Below are 16,360 nucleotides of genomic sequence, written 5' to 3'. Positions count from 1 at the left end.
TAAATGACTTTTATTATACTAAACTTTCTAGATAAAAAGAACTTAAGTGTGTGATCTAATATACAAAAGAAATAGAAAAACAATTTCTCAATTTAAAGTATGTATTAGAATAATTTTCATAATTAAAAGCAGAATTTCAAAAATTGCTTTTTAAAAAACCGGTAAGATATTTCAGTGTGCCAAAAGTTTCTGAATCAAGGACGTGAAACGGTTATCCAGTTATAAGAATACCTGCTTCTCTTAAATTCTTTCAAATATGGGCCATAATTACAAAGACTTGATTAGAAACCAGTAAAAGACACCTTGAATTTGAATAAGTTTCATCTGCAGTATTTTATACACACATTAAATACAGATACTTAGATAAAACATTTCTAAAATTTTAATTTTATATTTGGAGTCATGGTAACCCTTCCATTGTCAAACCAAGTAACATTAAATGAAAGACAAATGAAATACTCTGCTTATTTCACATGTTTAATGAGGAGGAAAGAATACAATAAAACCTCAGTAGGCCAGAGGTCTGCCCAGCAGTTTATAACAATTACCAGTTATTGAGCATATATGATGTATGAGGTGGTATGTTAAGAACTTTATATTCAGTACCTCATTTAATCCTCATATTAGATATTATAAACTCCATTTTTACAAAGGAGAATAAAGACTGCGTGGGTTAAGCAGAAAACCCAAGGCAATATCAAAAACAATAAGTGGTGAAGTTTCAAATCTAGGTTCAGCTCGTAGTTGCTATGGTGACTGACTCAAGCCTGTGAAATTGATTGTGGTGTATTGATCATGTACATTTATTTCCTCACTCTCCAAAAACTCTGCTAAAATGCTAAAATGCAGGTAAAGAAATAAAACATTTTCAGTGATAAAGACCAAGGAAACATCAAAGCATACTAACTGTCAAAGAGATTTCAACAAATTTTTAGGTGCAAAGTGGCTGGGGAAATGGAAATTGACTTTACAGTGTGGAGGAAGTCACGATGAAATGTCTGAGCAGAGGAGTGCAAAGAGAAGAGAATCAATTTGCCCAGAGAACATAAAAGATCTGGTATTTGGAGAAATTCAGTACAATATCCAAAACTTAAAAGGCAAAAATGAAGCATGAGTACTGCTGAGAAATCTAAATGTTCTTTCCCAACTCATACAACAGGTACCTATCCTTTCCTCTATCGCTTAGGCCAAAGGTTAACTCTCTGAACTGGAGACAGTCTAGACTTGTGAACACCAGGAATGGCAAAGGGCAGGCATGAGGTACTGAAAGAAAACAGAAAAATTTAGTAAAGTCCATAAACTGAATAAAGGAACTCACTTATATCTCCCTGCCTGGTTTCCAGATGCTAGCAGCCAGAGAAACCACTCTTCACCACACCACCCCCAGCTGGAATCTAAAAGATGCCTCTTTGGATGAAATTATCAGCCTCAAAGGCTTTGAGAGCATCCTCCCCACCATAGAACAGTCAGTTCAGCATCTGATTTTCCTGTGTTGAATCTAAACAATTGTCATGCAGACTGTGCAGGTCATAGAGCGCACTAATCCAGGAGGCAACCTTCACAATATAATCCACATCAGCAGTTCTCCAAGTGTGGTTCACACATGCATGTGGCCTCCCAGACACTTCCAGGAGGTATGTGAGGTTAAAATGGTTGGTACTAAAGCAGTGGTGAGTAAAAATACTGGAATCTTAACACAAATCAAGGCACTGACATCAAACCAAAATTGTACTGGCAATCATTGTATTCCCCACTGGCACACACCAGCAGTAAAATTAATTTTACTGAGTATCAATCCTTGAGTGCATGTCTTTTTAAGTCTGCGTAATGAAATAGCAAATATACATACAGCACTGCTATTGCACGCTGAAAACACCTGGGTCTGTGACTGAGTTGCAAGCAGAACTTAGCCACAATTTTTTCATGGAACATCATTTTTATTTTACAGAATAACTGTCAAACTATGAATATTTATACTTGAGTATTTAGAAGACATTTTCTTCAAAATTGACAAAGTGAGATTTTCACATCGAAGAAAACAACTGATAGTATTTGTTGCCAGTAATAAAACTCAAGGAGAAATTAAATTTTAGGAAAACTTATAGCCACTATTCATGAGGTTAATGCTAACATTAATGCATGTGATTACTTGATGTTATATAATGAAACATGTCATCACTTGGAAGATCTATGTAACCAGTGAACCAATATATTCCAAATGACTAATGCATGATGTTATAAAATCATGCATGGTTAAAGATCCAATCAAAGTGTAAGACAGACCAATCGATTTTAATCTAACAAAGTACAAGAAGTTCAGCGATAAGGAGTCAGATTCCATGTTGCAACAAACCTTTAAGAAAACTTCCACTTGTCTACTTTTGATGTCATATAAGAGAAGAAAAAATCACAGTTAACTGAATAGATTTTTAAAGTACTGGATGAAGCTGGGTATTCTTCATATATTTCAACCAAAATAAGATATCACAACAGATTGAATGCAGAAACACGAAAATCATTTTCTTCTATTTAACTGGACATTTAAGACATATGCAAAAGTGTAAAACAGTTTCATTCTCCTAACTAAATTTATTTTGTTTTGACAAATAGTTATTTCTCAGAAAAATATTTATGTATTATAAGTAACAATATTTTTTAAGTTTCATATATTTAATTTCTAGTACAGTAAACATCAATAAATTTTGAGAGTACCAAGGTTGTCCCCTCTAGAGTGTTGCAGTGTACAACCTGTATGGCCATGTAAGGTAGCCCTGTCCCTGTCCAAACAGGGTTTTCAATAAACTTTTTTAAAGCTTCACTTTTTAATATGTATGGACAGCCAAGGATCACCACACAACTGAATACCTTCTTTAAATCAGAGATCAAAATAAACAAGAGAATAAAGAAAGAGGCTAGGAGACATCAGAGACATTGCTGGGAACAAAAGAAATATATACATATGTGTATATATATATATATAATTGATATATACTTAATATCCCTTGAGATATGAGATGTTATTACATCCATTAAACAAGAACAAAAACTATGAAAATGAAAGAATTAAAGAACAAATAAAAAAATTACAGAGCGATTCAAAATTAAACATATGGCAACCCAAATAAGCAATTAAGTTTAGAAAATCAGTGCTTTGCCAAGCCAAATTGGAACCCGAGGTAAAATACATAAAACATAAAATTTACCATCTTAAATCATTTTTAAAATGTACAATACAGTGGCATTAAATACATTCAGATTGTTATGCAACCATCACCACCATCCATCTCCAAATTTTTTCATCCTGTAAAACTGAAATTCTACACACATCAAACAATAATTCCCCATTCTTCCCTCCCCCCCAGCCTCTGGCAACCACCACTATACTCTCTCTTTTGATTTTGATTGCTCTAAGTACCTCATATAAGTGAAATCATACAATATTTGTCTTCCTGTTGACTGGCTTACTTCATTAGCAAAATGTCCTCAAAGTTCATCCATATTGTAGAATTCCCTTCCTTCTTACAGCTGAATATTCCATGGTATGTATGTGCCACATTTTGCTTGTCCGTTCATCTACTGATGGACACTTGGTTTACTTCCAAGTTTTAGCTATTGTGAATAATGCTGCTACGAAAATTGGTGTACAAATATCTCTTTGATTCTCTGCTTTCAATTCTTTTCAATAAACCCAAAAGTGGAATTGCTGGATCACATAATTTGTTTAAGGACTGCCACATTGCTGTAGAATTTTACATTCCATCAATAGTACACAAGTGTTCCAATTTCTCCACATCATTGCCAACATTCATTTTGTTTTGTTTTGCTTTTGATAGTAGCCATCCTCATGGGTGTGAGGTGGTATCCCACTGCAATTTCAATTTGTATTTCTCTAATGATTAGTGATGTTGCACATCTTTTCATGTGCTTATTGGCCATTCAAACATTTTCTTTGGTGAAATGTCTGTTCAAGTCCTTTATCTATTTTTGAATTGGGCTGTTTATTTTTTGTTGTTGAGTTTTAGGAATTCTCAATATAGTCTGGATATTAATCTCTTATCAGATATATGATTTACAACTATTTTACCCCATTCTATGGGTTGCCTTTTTATTCTCTGGATAGTGTATTAAATGTACAAAAAATTTAATTTGTGCAATTTGTCTATTTTTAAATTATCTGTGCCTTTGGTATAATAACCAAGAAATTACTTTTAATTTCAATGCCATTAAGTTTTTGTCCTATGTTTTATTCTAAGAAGTTTTATCATTTTGGGTCTTACATTGTAAGTCCTTCATTAGTTTTGAGTTAATGTTTCTATACAGTGCTAGGTAAAAATCCAAGTAAATTATTTTGCACGTGGATATCCAGTTTTCCTAGCATCATTTATTGAAAAGACTTCTTTCCCCATTGTCTAGGCACCATTGTAAAAATCACTTGAACCTATAGACAAGGGTTTATTTCTGGGCTCTTTATTACATGCAATTAGTCCTGCAGTTTTCAAAACTACTTTGGCCATTTGAATTCCTCTGAGATTCCATATGTATTTTAGGATGAGCTTTTCTGTTTCTACAAAAAAAAAAAACTTTGGGATTCTTGTGATTTCTTTGTAGGGACTGCAATAAAAACCTGTAGATTGCTTTGGGTAGTAATGGCATTTTAACAATATTAAGTCTTTCAATATATAAAGATGGAATCTCTTTCCATTTATTTGTCTTCTCTAATTTATTTCACTAGGTTTTATAGTTTCATTATAGGAGTCTTTTGCCTCCTTAATTAAGTTAATTCCTAAGTATTTTCTTCTTTTGTTGCTATTGTAAATTGTTTTGTTTTTGTAATTTCCTTCTCGGATTGTTCATTATTTGTGTATAGAAGTGCAACTGATTTTTGTGTGTTCATTTTTGTATCCTGCTACTTTGCTGAATTAATTTTAGTCCTAATAGGGTTTTTGTGTGGAATCTCTGAGGTTTTCAACATATGAATATCATCTACTAACAGAGATAATTTTATTTCTTGTCCAATTTGGATGCTTTTTATCTCTTTTTCTTGACTGACTGCTCTGGCTAGAACTTTCAGTAGTACCATGCTGAAAAGAAGTAGTAAAAGCAGGCATCCCTGTCTTGATCTTAGAGGAAATTCTTTTGGTCTTTAACCATTGAATATGACGTTGGCTGTGGGTTTTTCATATGTGGCTTTGATTAGGTTGGAGTAGTTTCCTTCTACTTCTAGGTTGTTGAGCATTTTTATCTTGTGAGGGTGTTAAATTTTGTCAAATGCATTTTCTGCATCAATTGAGCTGATAATGTGGTTTTTATTGCTTCCTTTCCTTGATGTGTATTATTATACTAATCAATTTTCATATTTGGAACCATCCTGGGATTCCAGGAATGAATCCAATTTGTAGATGGTATATAATCCATTTAATATGCTGATGGATTCTGTTTGCTAATACTCTGTTGAGGGTTTTTTCATCAATGATCTTAAGGGATACTGGTCTGTAGTTTTATTTTCTTGTAGTGTTTTTTTGTCTGACTTTGGTATCAGGGTAATGCTGGCCTCACAGAATGAGTTAGGAAGTATTTCTTCCTCTTCAATTTTTGGAAGAGTTTGAAAGAATTGGTATTAGTTCTTATTTAGATGTTTGGTAGAATGCATTGGAGAAGTCATCAGGTCAAGGGCTTTTCTTCATTCAGAGATTTTTTATCACTGATTCAGTCTCCTTCCTAGTTACAGGACTATTCAGATTTTCTATTTCTTCATGATTTAGTCTTCGTAGCAAGAGCAATTTGTCCATTTCGTGCAGTTTATCCAGTTTGCTGGCATACAGCTGTTCATAATACTCTCTTATGATCCCTTTTATTTCTATAGAATTGGTTGTAATTTTCCAGTTTTCTTTTATGATTTTAGTAATTTAAGCCTTCTCTCTTTTTAAGTCCTTCTGGCTAAACCTTCGTCAATTTTGTTGATCTTTGCAAGGAACCAACTTTTCATGGGTTTTCTCAGTTGCTTTTCTAGTCTCTATTTCATTTATTTCTGTACAAATCTTATTTCAGTCCTTCTGCCAGCTTTGGGTTTAGTTTGTTCTTCTTTTTCAAGTTCCTTAAGTTGTACAGTTAGGTTGCTGCTTCGAGACATCTTATTTTTTAATGTAAGCATTTACAGCCATATATTTCCCCTTTAGTATCACTTTCATTGCATTCTATAAGTTTTGGTATGTTGTGTTTTTGTTTTCACTCTTATCTAAGTATTTTCTAATTTCTCATGTGATTTCTTCTTTGATTCATTGGTTGTTTTAAAGTATGTTGTTAAATTTCCACAATCTGGTGAATTTTTCAGTTTTCCTTTTATTATTGATTTCTAATTTCAACCTGATGTGATCAGGGAAGATACTTTGTATGCCACCTATCTTTTAAAATCAACTGAGACTTAGTTTGTGGCTTACTATATGGTCTATCGTGGAAAATGTCCCAACTACACTTGGGAGAATGTGTATTTTGTTCTTGCTGGGTAGAGTGTTCTGTGTATGTGTGCAAAATCTAGTAGGTTTAAGTCCTCTAGGTCCTTACTTATGTCTGATTGTTCTATCAACTATTGTGAGTAGGGTACTGAAGCCTCCAGCTGTTACTATAGAACGGTCTAGTTTTCCCTTTAATTCCCTCAGTTTTTGCTTCATTTATCTTGGCGGTCTGTCTTTAGTAGTTTAACTTTTTAATTGTTCTATCTTCTTGCTGTATTACATTTTTATTAATATATAATGCCTTTTTCTCTTGCAAGCTTTCTTGATTGAAAGTCTATTTTGTCTGATATTAGTAAAGCCATCCATGTTCTCTTTCGGTTACTATCTGCATGGACTGTTATACTATTTTTGTCCCTTCACTTTCAGCTTGTCTCTCTGAATTTCAAGTGAGTCTCTTGTAGACAGCATGTAGTTGGATCATGTGTTTTTATCCATTCTGCTTAGCTCTGTCTTTTGACTGGGAAGCTTAATCCATTTACATTTAAATTAACTACTGATAAGGGACTTATTTCTGTCATTGTACTATATGTCATGTTTTTGGCTCTCATTTCCTACATTATGACTTCTTTTTTGTAATGATTTTTTTGGAGTGAAATGTTTCGATTCCTTTCTCATTTCCTTTAGTGTATACGCTGTAACTATTTCCTTTATGGCTACCATGAGGATTACATTTAACATCCTAATGTTACAACTCTCTAATTTGGATATATACCAGCTAACTTCAATAACATACAAAAAGTCTGTTCATATATAACCCATTTTGGTTGTTGATGTCATAAAGTTACATCTTTATTCATTGTGTACCCAAACATAAACTAATAATTATTCTAAATGCATCAGCCTCCTAACTTACGTAGGAAATGAGATTTGGAGTTACAAACCAAAGTTACAGTAATACTAGCTTTTACACTAATAATTGTCTTTTTTTCCTTTAAATTATTCATCTTTTAACTCATGTAGAAAACAAAAAGTACAGCTATAAACCACTGTTACAAAATACTAGCTTTCATAATTGCCCATGAACTTACCTTTACTGAGATCTTTATTTTGCCAGAGAGCTTTGAGTTACCATGTGATGTCCTTTCATTTCACCATTCAGGACTCCCTTGAGCATTTCTTGCAGGGCAGATCTAGTGGTCACCAACTCTTTCAGTTTTGTTTATATGAAGAATTCTTAATTTCTCTCTAATTTTTGAAGGACAGTAGTGCTGGAAATAGGATTCTTGATTTTATTTTTTTCTTTTAGCACTTTAAATATATTGATCCACTGCCTGTTGGCCTCCAAAGTTTCTGATGAGAAATCTCTTCTGATGAGAAATCTCTTCTGAAGAGATTTCTCTGATGAGAAAATGTGGATAATTTTACTGAGAATCCCTTGTATGTGATAATTCACTTCTCTCTTGCTGCTTTCAAGAGTCTCTTTATCTAATGAAAGTTTGATTACAAAATGCCTCAGCATGGGTCTCTGAGTTAATCTTACTTGGAGTTCTTTGTGCTTTCTGAAAGTTTATATTCATGTATTTTATCAAATTGGGGAAGTCTGCAGTCATTATTTCTTCAATTATTCTCTCTGCCCCTTTCTCTCTTCTTCTTCTGGGACTCTCATGATATGTATGTTGGTTTGCTTAATGGTCTCCTACAGTTCCCTTAGGCTTTGTTCACTTTTCTTTTATCTTTTTTTTTCCTGTTCCTCAAACTCAGTAATTTCCACTGTCTTATCTTCAAGTTTGCAGATTCTTTCTTCCGTCTGCTCAAACTTGCCTTTGAATCCCTCTACCGAATTTTTCATTTTCAGTTATTGCATATCTCATTTCCAGACTTTCTTTCTGGTCTCTTTGTAGGTTTTCTTTCCTTTTATTTATGTTTCCATTTTGTTCACATACTGTTTCCTTGACTTTCTCCACATACTCTGGACATCTTTAGGACAGTTGTTTTAAAGTCTTTGTCTAATATATCTGCCATTATGTCTTTTTTTTTCAGGAATAGTTTCTGTTGATTTTTTCTTTTAAAAGGCTATCTTTCCTGGTTTCTTTGTATGCCTTCTGATTTTTTGTTGAACATTGGACATTTGGATCTAATAATGCAGTAACTCTGTGGGAATTAGATTCTCTCCCTTCCCCAGCATTTGCTGGCTTTGTTTATTTTTATTTTATTTTTTATTTTTATTGTTGTAGGCTGTCTCTGTTCCCAGATCAGCCTGAGGTATAAACTTACGGTCTTCTCATGTCTTTTCTGGTACTTTCCCTGGGCATATGCAATCACTCACTAATTTTACCCATATATAGTTGTTTTTGAATGTGCTAGTCTTTAATGTCTGGCTCCTGAAAGGGGAAAAAGTGAAAAATGAGGAAGAAAAAGGGCTGTCCCTTTAAATTTCCTGAAAGTCAATTGTGCTGGAGGGGGAGGGGCTTGCAACAATGGGGGAAGGTGCAGCAATAATGTCTGCATTATGTCCACTTCTTTGTATGCAACTCTGATAAGAAACAGCAATCACCGAGAAGAGCACAGATACCCAATACCTGGAGGACAAGGTCTTTTTTGGCTCACCCTGGCTCCCATAAGTCGTGTGCATACTGCTCCAGGAACATGGGCACAGCTGCCTGTCACATGGCTGCTACAGTGCTAAGTGCTCAAATTAACTGAAATTAAAGGCAATTTACCCTCCAGGTCTTCATCTGGAAGTTGCAATCCTTCAACAGACTTTAGAACTCCAAAAGAGTTTTATCAGTGAGATTTTGCCAGTGTAACTGTTGTCTAGGTGGGGAGACAGATTCCTGGTGCTTCCTACTATGCCATCTTCCTAGAATCATCCTCTCTGTATATTTTAAAATGTTTTCTCCCAGAACATTAAAGTACTTGAAAAATGTTGAAAAATTGAAAAGCAGATATATTAAACTTACAACAGTAGTTTAAGATTAAACATTTTATGCCCACCAAAACCAGAATTCATTATCATTTTACTTTACTGGCATTAATGGAAGCAAGCACATTAATAATACTTAGAAAATCTAATTCTTTTCTTGTTTTCAAATAAGTATATTACCATGTTTGCCAATTTTTCTTGTCCAAGTGAAAATTTTAAATAATGTAATATTAACTTTAGCTTACTGAAACTTCTTTTCCAGGATGCTACTGTGGCTGATATTGTTTTAAAATTCTGAATACCATTTTGCTAATCAGTTTTAGAAGACCAAAACATAATGTTCATATTGTATCACAATTTACTGATTCTGTATGCTGCTTTTAACTATTCCACATGAAATTTCTCTGGAACTTACATTGTCAGAATATTTAAGAACTGAGTCACTAGCTGATTTTTGTAAATCAGATGTAATTTATAGGAAATAACTTTTCTCATTTAAAAATCTGAAGACATTTCATTTAATTTTTCATATATCTATTTCAAATATGAAGTTAGGGCATTTATGACCTTAATATCTATTTGATAAGCACTTTTCCCATAAATATCAATACTCTCAGTGGATTCATGCATTTCCAATATCTTTTCTTTTTCACTTATTTTCAAATTCAGTAAGAATATTCATATCTCTTGCCCAAATTTTACATTTATTGAACACACCTTCAAAATTATTTTCTCTCATTTGTGGTAAGCAAAGGAATAGGATTTTTATTACACATGCAGCTTTATATAAGGTCATGTTTTCTGATTGTAAAACTTTATCAAACTTTTGCCACTTTGTTCAAAATATCATCCCATATAATTTGTGTAAAAAACTGTAATATATTTGTACCAAGATGCTTTTAAACTCAGCATAATGTATTTTGACTTTTGATATTGTATCTTTTCATATCTGATAAACATCTTTAATTTGTGTGCAGTGTCTTGATTGCATTTAATCTTGATGCCCGTCAGGTATCTGCATGTGATTTTAGTGTTGTTTTAGAATTGACAAGAATATTCCATCTGCTCACTGAATTATCTCACTCCCAAAATATGCATCCTTTGTACACTACTAAAAAAGATATTTGAATTCACAGATGCAGCATTTTTTACATTAACTTATGTTATGAGCTGAGCAAAGCACAAATTTGGCATAATTATTTTGGGGGAGAAATATTGGCTTGTACACTCTTGTATACATCTGCCATATCTACTCCATTATCATATTCTGATTTGGATAATTTTTTTACATAAATATCTTCTCTTTCTATCTTATTAGTAATCTCATAAGCTAAACCGTATCTATCTAGTCTTTTTTTAAAATAACAACTTTACTGAAATATAATGATCCACTTTCTCTTTTCAATTAAGTGAAAACTTTCTACTCTTGCGATGACATCATTCTTAATGTAAACATACCTAGTAATCATAAACATTCATGCATGATGTACTATAACTGGTTTATAATCAAAAAGCAAGGAAAAGTATTGTGCTTCCTTTATTCTCAATAGTATCTCGGATTTAACATGATTTGCTAAGAACATTAGAAATTTGTTTTGAATTATACGAGACAAATAAAACAGTATTTTTAATGATGAGCTATATGATTATAATGTCTTTAGTTCAGCTGAACTTAGAAACATTCCAGCATCTGGACTTTCAGTACTTTCTTGTGATCCTTTGAGAGATAAATTATTTTTGCACAAAATATACAATATGTAAAATCACTCACATATTTTTTGTCACATTCTGTAAAGCATCATCTATTAAACTATCAGTTTGAATATACACTTAAAAAAACTTTCATTTTAAAAAAGCATCATGATGAAATGAGATTTTCATGATCACAAATTCTGTTCAAAGTTTTCCAGTCTTTGAAACAAATTTTGAGTTGCAAAATAATGACTCTTGTATTTTTGCTAAAAAGAATGCACAGGAAACAAAACAAAGACAAGGACTCTTTGGAATAAATGAGCCAATCATAATGAATCAACTCACCACTAGACTATTTCTTAAAAGATCCATCTTTTGAAAATCTTCGTCCAGCCTTTGAAACACATCTAAAATCTGCACCTTATCTTGGCAAAGGCCCACACTCTATTGAAACCATTTTTACTTTATTAGAAATAGGTGTCCCTGATGAGGAATTAAAAATTTAGTTCAAATGGCATCTTCTTATTTTCTTGTACATGTATACATTAGCTTCTGAAATTTCTAATGTTTCATTTTCTTATATTTAACTCACAATTCAAAGAAAATTCTTTATCTCTACATTTCATAGTAATTCTATTCTAATAGTGTCAATGTTAGAGATTTCATTTTAAGTAGCTGGAATTTTTTTCCTACGCAAACCTGTTTGTGTCTCCTACAATTCTGATCAATTTCTGCATGTATTTTTCTTCTTCTTTAAACAATGGACTACTTGACTGTTTAGATTTCATATTTATTTTTAAGAATTTTAGTATAAATTTTAAATATATTTTAAATTAATATATTCAGTTTAATATACTGACTTTGTTATTATAGTATGACTTTATGTGACTTAACTTAATTCATATAAATTATATTTAACAGAGGTCTAAATCAATATTTGTATAAAAATATGAAAATCAGTAATTAAAAACAGCAGAAAACTACATACCAGGTTTTTAGACCAATGTAGTGAAAAACAAGTAGTGAAAAATATATTTTACATAAGTACGTGAGTAACAGTAAATTATAACTCTTTTAAGTGAAGAAAGTATAAAGTTCCCTGATAAGAAAATACTTTTTCAGGAAATTTTGGCATTTCATCAAATTTCATTTGTGAAAGGTCAAATATATTAATAAACAAAATTTGTATTACATAACTTGGTGCTCTTAATAATATTATAAAAATCACATAAGCATGTATGCATAATTAAATAAAACTTTCTCTTTCACTTAGCAATACTATGGATTGAAACTACAAACAATGAAAACAACTCGTCACCTTTCTTCATGACTAAAAAAGATCATTAGAAAAAAAACAGCAAGTGAGAGACTCAGCTCATTGTGCTTGTGTCCCCCATGTGTATGACTCTCAGGATTATACAAGAGTAGGGATGGAGCCTGTCTTTAATTAAAATTTTGAAATTATGTTCGTCACAGATTACTCTGCATTAGTTTTGATTTTTATAAATATTAAATGAAATTATTTACCTCATTACTGAATTTTTTGAAGCCCCCTTAAATCTCCTGCCAGACGTGAGACTTCACTTGCCTCACTAATTCTGGCCCTGGCTTGGATGCTGGGGAGAAAGAGGAAAGTATGCATGGTGGTCTAGAGAAGTAAATTTTAATACTGTACCAGTCAGTCATAGTGTCAAAAAAAGACAAATTAATAAAATATGGTTATATTATTTAGAAACATGGAGATAAATATTAGCTCAAACAGCTAAAAGAGTTGAAAATGGCTGCCTCTAAAGAGTTGGATGAAAAAGGGTGAGGGAGATGAATCACTACTTTTATGATAAACTATCTGCACAAATTTTTTAACTTTTATTTTGACAAAAAGTAATTCTACAAGGTCTGAAATCCTCAAGATCTGAAAAAGTTACAAAGCAAAAAGCAAAGAAAATATAACAAAAAACAAAAATAAAAACCTTAGGGATTCTTTATGGATAGCCCAAATAGTATTATAGGAATAAAAACTAGAGTTAGTTTCACACCTCATTAATGAAATCACAGGGATCCTCTATTTTGCATATGGTGTATATGTTTGAACTGAGAAAAGAATCTTTAAAAAGAGAGGAAAACACCATAAAGTCACCCTAAGGGGACTCCTGTGTGTATCTACCATACTTGATAAACTTGGAATATGTAGTTATCTTACTGGATTACAATTCTTTCATCTAGTTGTCCTACTAGATTTTGGCCACTTTGGGGATAGGGAAATAATTTTATTAATCTTTGTTCCCAACACAAAGATTCCTGGAACATGTTATCAAGTGTCCCCTAATGGCCAGGCGAGGAAGCAAGGAAAGAGAAAGGCATCTGCACATACTTCCTCTCTCTCACCTCCCTATTTAGTTACAATGCAACTACACTAGCCGAGACCAAAGGGGAAGAGTCATGGTGCATATATCTATCTATATCTATATATAGTTAGCAAACAAAAGCAGTAGAATGTTGCAGTGTATAGAATATACATAGTAGAAGACCAGAGGCTGTTTTAGAAGTAGACTATATTAATATGAATTCCAAATACAATCCAGTATATGAAAGGAATTAAGTTTGAAGAAGGAAATGTAAAACCATACAAATGAAAAAGTGGTAATAGGAAAATATTATTGGGGTATGATAACATTGATTTTACTACAATGCATCTGATCAACCTCTTGAAGATTAATTCAAGCTATCCACCATATCACATGTGTTCTTAAAACAAACACCTGTATCTATTCAAGGGACTATCCACACCACATTTATACTTGAAATAGCCCAGGCCAAGATTGTTTTATGTGGCCTTGCATTCAATATGGCTTCTCTTAACTCTGCTTATGGCTTGCTAAATTTTTAGCATAAGCCTTTTTTCTTTTAACAAAAAATAAACTTAAGAAAGTTGGTTTATGTAACCAACTGGTTTTACTTGACACAGATGAAACAAAGCAATCAAAGGAAAGTAAGAGTTTGATGATTTATTCAAGAATGACTGCATCAAGAAAGAATCAATGGGCAATGTCATGAAATGATGAATTCACAAATCTTCATGTCCATGCCTTTACATATTTGGAAAAAAGACAGGCAAACCCTGCTGCCCCCAGTGTATAAGAACCAACTGTGGCTGGGTGACAGAAGAAAACATTTCTATTCTCAAGACCCACAGACACAGAGCCAGCTTAAGAGCCTCAGAACAACAGACAAAATCACCACAATTCCCATCGCCTACCACTAGGCCAGCAAACATCAAATAACAAGCAACAGCAGTACTGCTAGAAGAAAGGCAAGTGTGCAGAGAGAGACAACCTCTGTGGTTCAGTCTCACAAGGAAAGACTAAAACTGAGTGTTGAGCAAGGACACACACACAAAAAAACCTCCAGCAATGCAACTCCTATCCTACACACAAGGAAACAGTACAGGAATTGAACCTGGTGGTATATAAAGGGTAACCACAGTGATTGAAAAACCAAAACCCAAATCAACTCACTACTATGTGGACCCAAATCCCACACTAATAGCCTAACATGAGAAAAGGTATGTCCATTTTCAGCTATTAATACTGTTGATCTCAGTCCCACATATAATGTCTTGCTTTCAATCAAACATACACAGAAAAAGCAGGAATGGGGGGAAATACATTGTCAGAGGATAAAATAATCAGCAGAACCACTTAGTTATAACCCAGCTGTTAGAACTATCAGACAGGAAATTTTAAATGACTATGATTAATATGTTAAATGCTTTGGTAGAAAAAGAAGCACAATGACAGAGATTAAAAGATGTTTTGATGGGTTCACCAGTAAATCTGACACAACTGAAAGATCAATCAGTAAACAGGCCAATAGATAGGGTTTACCCAAACTGAAACTCAAAAGAAAAAAAAAGAGTGCAGGGGGAGGAGGGAGTGAGGAGACTAGAACAGGCCATCTAAGAATAGGGAATAACATCAAATGGTAAAACATACGTGTAATTGGAAGCCCAGAGTAGAAGACACAAGGCAAGTAAGAATACCAATCAGAATGAATGTCAAAAATAAATATACAAATAAACATAGATAAACATATAAATAAACAAATGAACAAACCAGACTCAGACACATCATATTCAAACTGATAAAGACTAAAGACAAAGACAAAAACTTGAGGGCAACTAAAGAAAATTGACACATTACATACATATACAGAAACAAAGATAAAAATTACAATAAGACATCGTGTCAGAAAATATGTAAGCCAAAAGACAATTTCTTTAAATGGGGGAAAGAAAAGTCAACCCAGAATTCTGTACTCACCAAAAACAACTTTCAAAAATGAAAAACAGAGATTTTTTTTGAAGGAAAAAGCATGCAAGAAGTAATTACTAGTAGATCTGCAACATGAGATATTTCAAAGGAAGTTGTTTAGGCAAAAGGAATATGATACTTGATGGAATCTGAGAGCTACAAAAAGAAATGAAAAACACTAGAAATGGTGAAAATGAAGTTGGATATAAAATGTCTTAAGTATTTAACTGCTCTAAAAATGACTATTAAAAACAAAAATGGTAACACTGTATTCTGTCTTTATAACCTAAGTAAAAGTAAAATATATGACAACATTAGAAACAAAAAAGAACACACAAACTATCAACATAAGGAATGAAAGAGGACTCACTGTAGAACCCACAGACATTAAAAGAATAAGGTAATACTACAAACAACTCTATACATACAAATTCAGTATCTCAGATGAAATGTACCAATTCCTCAAAACCCACAAACACCAAAACTCACCCAAGAATAAACAGTTAACTAAGAAATCCTATGTCTGTTAAAGACACTTATTTATAATTCAAAATCTGTCAAAGGAAAACTTTCTGTGGGATAACAGAAAGCCACTCGGGAGAAGGCTATACTCCTCTCTCGGTTTCACTTATTCACTGTACAAGGTAGAAATGCTATTCAAAAGATAAATGCTGGACCTGTCTCATTTCATCATACTCAGAAAGAGACAGGTAGTATTAAGCAATATTTTTAAACTGACATCAAGAAAGCAAGTACTTGAGCAAAGTTATTTCTATACTCATTGATTAGACCTTGAGTGTTATATTCAAAGTGTCTGTTTAGGATAGCTAAACCATATTAAATACATATTCAAAATATTTCCATTTTAAAAATTATTTAAATCTTTGTGAAGAGCCCCAGAAAATAAAATTTTCTAGAAAGATTAATTTCCCAGTGTGTCAGATGTTTGATGCTTCAATGATTTCAGGATTTTTAAGTAATAA

The 16,360-nt window shown here is 32.8% G+C and overlaps 1 protein-coding gene across 5 annotated transcripts in view; it reads right to left on the bottom strand.

Moving 5' to 3' along the window:
• The window catches only part of ZNF280D (zinc finger protein 280D), a 241,826-nt gene that overhangs the window by 4,694 nt on the left and 220,772 nt on the right, over positions 1–16,360 (bottom strand). The gene's annotated exons all lie outside the window — the stretch shown is intronic.

Source organism: Vicugna pacos, chromosome 6 (assembly GCF_048564905.1).
Source record: "Vicugna pacos chromosome 6, VicPac4, whole genome shotgun sequence".
NCBI classification, from domain to species: Eukaryota; Metazoa; Chordata; class Mammalia; order Artiodactyla; family Camelidae; genus Vicugna; species Vicugna pacos.
Note: the sequence above shows the minus strand (reverse complement) of the source record. Positions and strands in the feature narration are given on the sequence as shown.